The 9,031-nt window shown below is 46.3% G+C and overlaps 1 pseudogene; it reads right to left on the reverse strand.

Moving 5' to 3' along the window:
• The window catches only part of LOC130196989 (kelch-like protein 10), a 94,319-nt pseudogene that overhangs the window by 41,537 nt on the left and 43,751 nt on the right, over positions 1-9,031 (reverse strand).

The raw sequence follows: 9,031 nt of genomic DNA on the forward strand, positions 1-9,031 counted from the left end.
GGATCCCCTTCAAAACATTTGGGTTACCCCGGGTTTTGGGCCCCCTTTTACATCCCCGGGTTCGGGCACCCGCATACCCCGGCCCGTTTCCCCCGCCCCGGGAAAGAACCCCCTTGGGGAACTTTCCCCCTGGGCTAAACGTTCTCCCGCCCGGGGGGTTTCCCGGGTCCCTTTTGGTGGAACGAAATCCCCCCTGACATCAACGGGGGGTCTCAAAAAACACATCCCTTTTTCCGACAATATTTGGATTTCCCGTTTTGCCCCTTCCGTGGTTCCTTTAAAGGCCTCTTACCCAGGAAACGGGGCCAGTTAAAAAATTCTTTCTGAAGGTTCCCTTAAATTTTACTTTTAAAGGTTAATTCAGCGGGGGGAAAAGGGGGCCCCGCCCCCAATTGGGGCCCTGTCTGAATGTTAAGCCGCCCGCTCTCTTTTGTTCCTTTCCCCCCCCCCTTCTTTTTTTCACCCCGCAAACCCCCGCAGGATTGACATTCCTTTTTGAATGGGGGGAAAAAACCCCCCCTTTTCCACAGGGGGGCTTCCTTTCCTTTGGGCTACCCAACCTGGTCATCGGGGCCCCCCTTCCCCTTTCTAAAAAAAAAGGAAAGGGGGGTTTCCCCTGTTTATCAACGGGTCTCCTTTTAACCGGTTTGGGCTGTAAATTTTTTGAAATTTTTTTTTTTTTTCCCTGGGGTCGTTTTGGGGTTTCCTTTTAACGCCTCTGGGCCCCCCCAAAAGGGGGAGGGAAAGAAATTTTAAAGGGGTTTGTTTTACCTGGAAAAAGGGCCCTTTTATTTAGACAACCCGGGCCCAACTGCCCCTTTTCCCTTCCGGACCTAAGTCTAATTTAATCGCGTGTTTATTTTTTTTAAAAACCTTTACTTTTTTTTTCCCCCCTGCCCAAACTATCAGGTAAAAAGTGTTCCCCCAGGGGCCCTTGGGGGGTGAAAATTTCCCCCCCCGGGCCCAAATTGGGGAAGGGGATTTGGGATTCGGAAAATCTTGCTTCCCGGGGGGGAATTTAAAGCCAACCCCCCGGCCCGGCACCCGTTTGCTTTCAAAAAAGGTGGTGGGGGGCCCCTTTCTCCTTCTTTCCCCTCCTCTTTTTCGGCGGCATTGGGCCCCCGGGGTTTAGACCTTTTTCCTTGGCTTTTATTGGCCGGGGCCCCCCTATGTTTTGGGGTTGGGGGAGGGGAAGGGGAGGAAAAGGGGAGGGGAGGGGAAAAAAGGGGGTTTTCCGGCCCCAGGGGGGAAAAGGCCTTTTAATGACAACCCGGGGGCCCTTCCCGGCCTTTTGGGCCCCCGGTTCCAGGGGCCGAGGCTAACAAACCCCGGTTTTCATTTGGAAATTCCCCTGGGGGGTTTTAGGAGGGCCGGGCGGTGGCCCCTCCTGGGCCCCCCCGTGGCCTTTCCCCCCTAGTTCCCCTCCCCACAGTGGCCAATGGGGAAGGCCGAGTGGGGGGTTGGCAAAACCTCTGTCATTTCCCAAACCGAGCATTCGGGAAAGACCGGGGGGCGCCCCCCCCCACTTGTTGCACTACAAACCCCTTACGGGGCCCTTTGGCGCTTTAATTTTCTGCTTTTCCCAAACCCTCTTTTGGGTTTTTTCCCCCGGAAAATTCCTCGGGGTCAAAAACCTTTTTCTTTCCTTTCTTTTAGCGGGCAACCACCAACCCCAAACCCCAAAGTTGGGGTGGGGGGGGGGGGAGGAGGGGAGGAGGAGGGAGGAGGAGGAAAAGGGGGGGGGGTGGTTACCGGGGCCCCCGACAAAAACTAAAAAAGTTTTTAAAAGGTGACGGAAAAACCCCGGGGCTTTTTTTCCCTTTTTTTTTAAAAAAACCCCCAGGTTTTGGGGGGAAAGGGCCTTACCAAAACCCCCAAGCTCCTGGCTTTGGCCCCCGTGGGGAAGGGCTGAAAGGGGGGCGTCGGGGGGGCCCTCCCTCGGGGTCCCCCACCCGGGCTTCCCCCTTCAAGTTCCTTTTCCTCCCGGGCGGAATTTAAAGAAATTTTTGGGGGCGACAGGGATTTTACGGCGGCGGAATTTGGTTAAACCTGTTATCCAAAAATAAACCAAAAGATGTAAATTCTTGCCACACTATTAGAAACCCCCCCCTTTTCCCCTATTTTAGATTTTTAAAATTTTTTACGTTGGAAAATTTGAAAAACCCGGCCCCTTTTAATTTTACCGGGGCTTATTCCCCAACACACCGGAAAATTTTAAATTTTTTTTCCTAAATTTTTTTCATGGGAAAAAAGTATATTTAAAAAACCAAACGAAAATTTTATTTCCGAGACGACAAAAATTCCTTTTAATTATTTTCCTCTTTTTTAAACCCCTTAAACCACCCCCGGGGCGGCCGGTTTTCTTCCCCCGAACCCCGCGATGGGGTTTGGAAGTCAAATTTTTTTCGTGCTTTAAGGTTTTTTACTCCATTTAAGTGTTTTTTTTTTTTTGTTTTCCCTGAACTTCCACAAGTGCGGGAAAAAAGGGGAAAAAAGGGGGAAAAATTTTCCAGGAAAAAATGAAAAGCAAAGGCTTCCTTTTTTTTTTTTTTTTTTAAAGAAATTTTAAAAACAAAAGGGGTTTTGGGTTGGGGAAGGGAGGCCCTTTTCCCCCTAACCCCCGGGGTTCACAGGCCCCCATGGCCCAAAGGGCCCGCGTCCCTTTTCCTCCCCCTGTTTAAGGGCAGCCGTTGGCTGGGTTCCCAAAAAAAAGAGGCCAAAAGGGCTCCTTCCCCCCCTTTTTTTCCCGCGGCAACCCCCCAAATTTTAAATTTTTTTTCCGAACCAGGGCCCTTGGAAAAAATTTTTGGAACCGGGTTGGGTTTTTTTCCCTTTTAAGGGGGCCTTTCCAGAAAAAAAAACAAGCCCTTTTTTTTTTTTTTTTTTTAAAGTAAAAAACTTTAACTGGGGGACCGGAATTGGAATTTGGACCTTTAAACCCCTTTTTTTTAAAAAGAAAAAAAAGGCTTTTTTTCCCACTGATGCCCGGGGGCCCCCGGGGCAGGTTTTCCCCCTCCTTTGGGGCTTTTTTTCCCTTTTTTTTCTTTTTTTAAAGAACACTACAAACAAACAGTTTGGGTGGAAGGCAGCCGTTCACCAGATAACCGCCGTTCACAGTCTGCATGTCTTCCACTGGCCCGCCGTCGGGGGTTAACCTCGCCTGTGTCATGACAGCTGATGATGAGCTGCTGACAGGAAAAGAAGAGGTCAAAGGTCTCTCGGTGGCCCTCCCCTCGACACCGCGGCAGCTCCCATCATTACAGACGTGATCTATTCACGTAACACAGCGAGACGTCAATTGAAAGATATATTTGTGAATCAGAGCAGTGGTTATTTTACACGGCTGTCTGGAATTGTGTGGATATATATACACTGATTATAAGCTAGAACATGAATACAAACTGATGTAATTACATTAGCAAACACACTATTATGTTACTTTTGGGTGTTTTTTTGTCGTTGTTCTTTCTTCCTTTTACCAGTATTGTGCAGTATTTTTTAAATGTCTTTACTCGTGTAGGATTACATTTCAGTCAGGCCAGTGTCCACTTTTCAATGTTGCTATGTGCCGTGCGTTATCGCTCCCGGACATTTACACCGCGTCACCTTTTCACACATGGCCTTGCTCCTAAATGTTTATGTGTCATGGAAAAAATGAATATATTACAATAACGCAGATCAGAAATGTATTTTATTGTCCTGCCACTGAGCGTACAAACGATGTCCGTTTTAATTGATTTGAGCGAGTGCTGACATTTCTAAACGTTACATCACATCATGTTTGTGTGCTTGTGAAAAATCATTTTTCTTTGCTCGCTTTATCTTCCAGCCCAGAGAGCTGACAGATGCTTTGGATGTCAATTTATTTTCTGTGCTTGAATGTTTGGTTTTACAATACATTTAATGCTTTTACTTCTGATTCCATTACTGCAAATTTTCTCCTGAAGCTCTTGAAACATTTTGTGACTGAAAAAGGACTATGGGGAAATCTTATCCAGGAATATTAATAGAGAATTTCAAAGTAATGCTATCGCCTGTCTTTTGTTGTTGGACAGAAATGAAATTACTAAGGGATATTGGTCGCTTGAGAGCACTTTTGCCGCTCCACTACGGTGAGACACAGCCACTCATGGCCAACGGAGACCCCATGCCCTCCTTTGCTCTCCGCCGCAGCTTACGGATCGCCATTGGCTCGGCTTCCCAAAAGCATCGTTATGCCAAGGTCATTTGACTTTGTATCACCAGCGGCAAACCAGGATGTTTATTTGTTTTCCAGCCAGGTTCCTCGCGAGCCTGTGGCAAGCCTGTGGTTGTTATTGTTTCTCAGTGCCCCAGACACGTTTATTAAGTAAAAACTACTGTGACCGGAATGATGACTAACTTCATGAATGGCTTCTACCTGATGCCGGCAGCAGTCCTTGACTACTGGAGGAACGTGGTCCATATGAGGGGGTTGACAGAATGATACAACGTCTGCCTTTTTAGCAAAGAGTTTCAGATCAGGGGTCACTTCAGGCCATGGGTGAAGGGGTTGATTATTTTGAGCCTGCTTCCAAAACAAGCACGGCTTCGGAGAGTAACCTATGAACGCGATGTGTTACATGTTGTTATTATTTTCTTTTTTATATATATACACTACCGTTCAAAAGTTTGGGGTCACTTAGAAATGTCTTTATTTTTCAAAGAAAAGCACTGTTTTTTCAATAAAGATAACATTAATCAAAAATACACTCTATACATTGTTAATGTGGTAAATGACTATTCTAGGTGGAAACGTCTGGTTTCTAATGACATATCTCCATAGGTGTATAGAGGCCCATTTCCATCAACTGTCACTCCAGTGTTCTAATGGTACATTGTGTTTGCTAATCCCCTTAGAAGACTAATATCTGATTAGAAAACCCTTGTGCAATTATGTTAGCACAGCTGAAAACAGTTATGCTGGTGATATAAGCTATACAACTGGTCTTCCTTTGAGCTTGAAGTTTGAAGAACAAAATTAATACTTCAAATATTAATCATTATTTCTAACCTTGTCAATGTCTTGACTATATTTTCTATTCAATTTTCAATTCATTTGATAAATAAAAGTGAGTTTTCATGGAAGACACGAAATTGTCTGGATGACCCCAAACTTTTGAACGGTAGTGTATATGTTGTTATATATATATATATTTGTCTTCCTTTACAGCGCACTGTACAGGACTGTCATTTAACATTAATGTGCGTCCTTCTCGCAGTATAACATGATATTCCCCACGCAACAACAGCTTTCTCCAGAGAATAAAAGCGAATGTTTGGTGTTGGCAACGCCGGAGACACACGTCGAGTCCTCCGAAACGAGGCGTCACACTTTCACTGTATCTTTGCCGTGTGCTTTAACACTGACGTTCTAACTGCGATCCCGTCTTCTCATAGTCGTTCATTCTGCTTCGCATCCCTACGTCACCGCTGCAGTGTCACCTTCACCAGACACATTGGAGGAAGAACTCGAGTCGTCGGGCTCATACGTGGCAACTGCTGACATGTTATTTTTATTTTTCCTCGTCTCCATTGTCCATTCAGAGTTCATGTTTCCTCTGTAGAACACAACAGTTCTGTGCATCTGTGTGACAGCAGTGTACGCTCACCTGCTCATGTTTTCGCTCTGATTAGATGTGTTTAAGAAATCGAGATGCATGTTGTATAAAAATACCACTAAGAGAACAGTGGCTCATAAATGCTTTACACGCCATGTTTACGTTAGCTTATAGCTTTATAACACTTACACAGACTAATGTTGTGCATGGCAACACGACTAACGCATTGCGCATCTGGAAAAAAAAAAAAAAAAACGTTTAAATTCCATGATATTTTGCTGATTATTTTGCTATTGATTGAATGACGGTGAAGTGCTTCTGAGTTCATACATGAATGTTAACACTAATAACACAAATTGAAATGCTACTTGTTTTAAGGCAATAAAGTTATCTGTCCGGCCACTCAGTTTGTCAGTGTTTTCCTTTCTGCGGGAGTTGGTGAGTTGAACAAAGTAATGTCATTTGAGATGGCCGTTTCCAGGCCGGGATAAGTGTCGGAAACATGAAATAAACAGAGTAATCGAATTTTGCTTAACACATTTCAATTAAGATCAACTGAGAAGACTCAATATTAAACAATACTTTAATAATCGGGCACAACGATTAAGTCGATTGATGTAAGGTATGTTTTATTTTCCATATATCAGGCATGAGAATCCCTCACCTTTCGGCGAAATTCGCCGTTTTGAAACCAAAATAGGTGACTAACGTGAATCGTGTAGATCCGAAGAGTTTTTGTTTTGGGGTAGGGGGGGGGTCAATTGGCCGGCCGGCGTTTATGAGATTGGAGTGGGACGCGGAGAAAGTGTGAAGTGTTGCTCTTCGCAATAAAACATCTTTGATGGGACGTGTCGCGTCTCGGCCAATCAGCGTCAAGATGTCTTCAGCGTTTGGTGGTTTAGGTTAGCTTGAATGTTATACGCTACTTCTGCTGCTGTCGCGCTGCACGGTGGAGCGATGCTAACAAAGTACCCGTACGTTAAGAGCGATGTGATTTAGCATATTTTTAGTCTCAATACTTCATTAAAAGAGCGATCAGAGCGCACGCGCTGCTCCGTGTCAAGCTGTTTGCACGCGCAGCGCAGCGCTCACAGAGAGTGCCGTTAAGTGGCGGAATTTTCGGCTTTAAAAATAAAAAATAAAAAAAGATGCCAGAAGTGAAATGTTTAAGTTCAGTCTGTAAAGTTCTGTAACTCTACAGCTGCTCTTCCTGATGAACTCTATCCTCTGGTCAGAGACTAACGGCTTCATAGTGTATAATCATTGATCAATGCTATGATGGCTCCATGTAGTTTCATTAATATCTTGCTGTATTAATACTAATATTACTGCTATTTGTTAAGTGTTGAAAAAGTTGGTAAAAAGTGAACCATACAGATATTTTATTTATTACTATTATAGATAAATATACCAGTATCGTATTTATGGTATACTGTTTTTATGGTATTGTATCATGATATTTATGGCAGGTATGGTATAGAACAGACTTACTCAACAGGCGGCCCATGGGCGGATACTTGACTTTGTGCCCCGACATGCCTGGTTATAAATGCATAATAATTATCAGGGTTTTTCCTGCATAGAGAAAATTTGGGCTCGCCTAAGCCGTTTTCCCGAGCGCCTATGACAAAAAAAAGTCTGCGATGGAAAAAAATAAAAACTGTGTTCATCAGGTGCGTGTCAGCGAATATAATTAGCCAACCAAAATCGTGTGAAAATTAGGTAGTAATAAATACAGTGAATAAAATGGTACAAATATATGTTAATAATAATTTGTGGCCCTTTGCACCTGTTGTGGTTTAAATGTGGCCCTCTTGGCCTCCGAAGTTGAGTACCCCTGGTATAGAAGATCGTGACAACCGGGTAGAGGCAGAACAGACTCGAGGAACAGACTCATGGCTCAGCAGAGCACAAGACTTGAAGACTTGTTCACGCCAACAACAACAAAAAGGAAGTTGGTTCATGAATGACCATATTATACACAATATTACTATTATTATAGTATTATAGGGCCCGATCACTGACTTGGTGTCAGAATGGATGACCTATAGATTATCATACAATGTCCAACATCGATGTTCGTGGAAGTCACCACCAGCACCCCCCCCCCCCCCCCGCGCGCCTATCCTCCTCACCTTTTTCACCCCTGACCCGTTTTCATGCCTGATATATACACATTATGTATATCATGGCTATCACTGATGGCATCAGCCCCAGGGTCCTAAAGACCTGCGCCACCCAGCTGTCTGGTGTCCTGCAGCGCCTCTTCAACCTCAGCCTGAGGCTGGGGGAAGTCCCGGTGCTGTGGAAGGCGCGTGCCTGGTCCCTGTCCCAAAGAAGTCAACACCATCTGGCCTCAACGACTACCGACCGGTCGCCCTCACCTCCCATGTGATGAAGGTGCTGGAGAGGCTGGTCTTGGCCCACCTCCGGCCGCAGGTGAAATCATCGCTGGACCCTCTGCAATTTGCTTACCAGCCTCATGTGGGAGTGGGCGGCGCCATCATCTACCTGCAACGAGCTCAGTCGCACCTGGATGGAACCGGTGTTCTCTGTGAGAGTCACTTTCTTTGACTTCTCCAGTGCATTTAACACCATCCAGCCACTGCTGCTGAGTGAGAAGCTGCAGTGGTCGGTGTGGACGCGTCCACCATCTCCTGGATCACTGACTACCTCACAGGCAGACCACAGTTTGTCAGAATGGGCGTGTGCTGTCTGGTGGTCAGTGATGTTGGAACCCACAGGGAACTGTTCTGTCTCCTTCCTCTTCACCCTGTACACCAGTGACTTCCAGTACAACACGGAGTCATGCCATCTGCAGAAGTACTCTGATGATTCTGCAGTGGTCGGGTGTATTAGGGATGGACGGGAGGAGGAGTACAGGGCAGTGGTGGCGACTTTGTAAAGTGGGCGATGAGAACCACCTGCGGCTGAGCGTGGCCAAGACCAGAGAGAGATGGTGGTGGACTTCAGGAGGAAGCGACAGCTCCTCCACCTCTGAGTGTCCTGGGAGTGGGCGTGGACATGGTGGAGGAGTACAAGTACCTGGGCGTCTCCGCCGACAGCCGACTGAACTGGAAGGCCAACATCAACGCTGTGTACAAGAAGGGGATGAGTCGACTTTTTCCTGAGAAAGCTTCGATCCTTCAACGTGTGCAGCAAGATGCTGGAGTTATTCTACCAGTCAGTTGTCGCCAGTGTGCTGCACTTTGCCATTGTCTGCTGGGGGAGCAGCATCGGAGCCGGTGACACCAGCCGTCTCAACAAACTGGTTATAGGAAGGCTGGCTCCATCATCGGCTGCCAGCTGGAGCACCTGGAACAGGTGGTGGAGAGGAGGACGTTGAAGAAACTTGTGTCCATATTGGACAACCCAGACCACCCGGACCACCCTCTCCACCAACTCCTACAGGGACAGAGGAGTACTTTCTCCAGACGTCTCCTCACGCTCCG

The sequence above is a fragment of the Pseudoliparis swirei genome, chromosome 7 (assembly GCF_029220125.1).
Source record: "Pseudoliparis swirei isolate HS2019 ecotype Mariana Trench chromosome 7, NWPU_hadal_v1, whole genome shotgun sequence".
Taxonomy (NCBI): domain Eukaryota; kingdom Metazoa; phylum Chordata; class Actinopteri; order Perciformes; family Liparidae; genus Pseudoliparis; species Pseudoliparis swirei.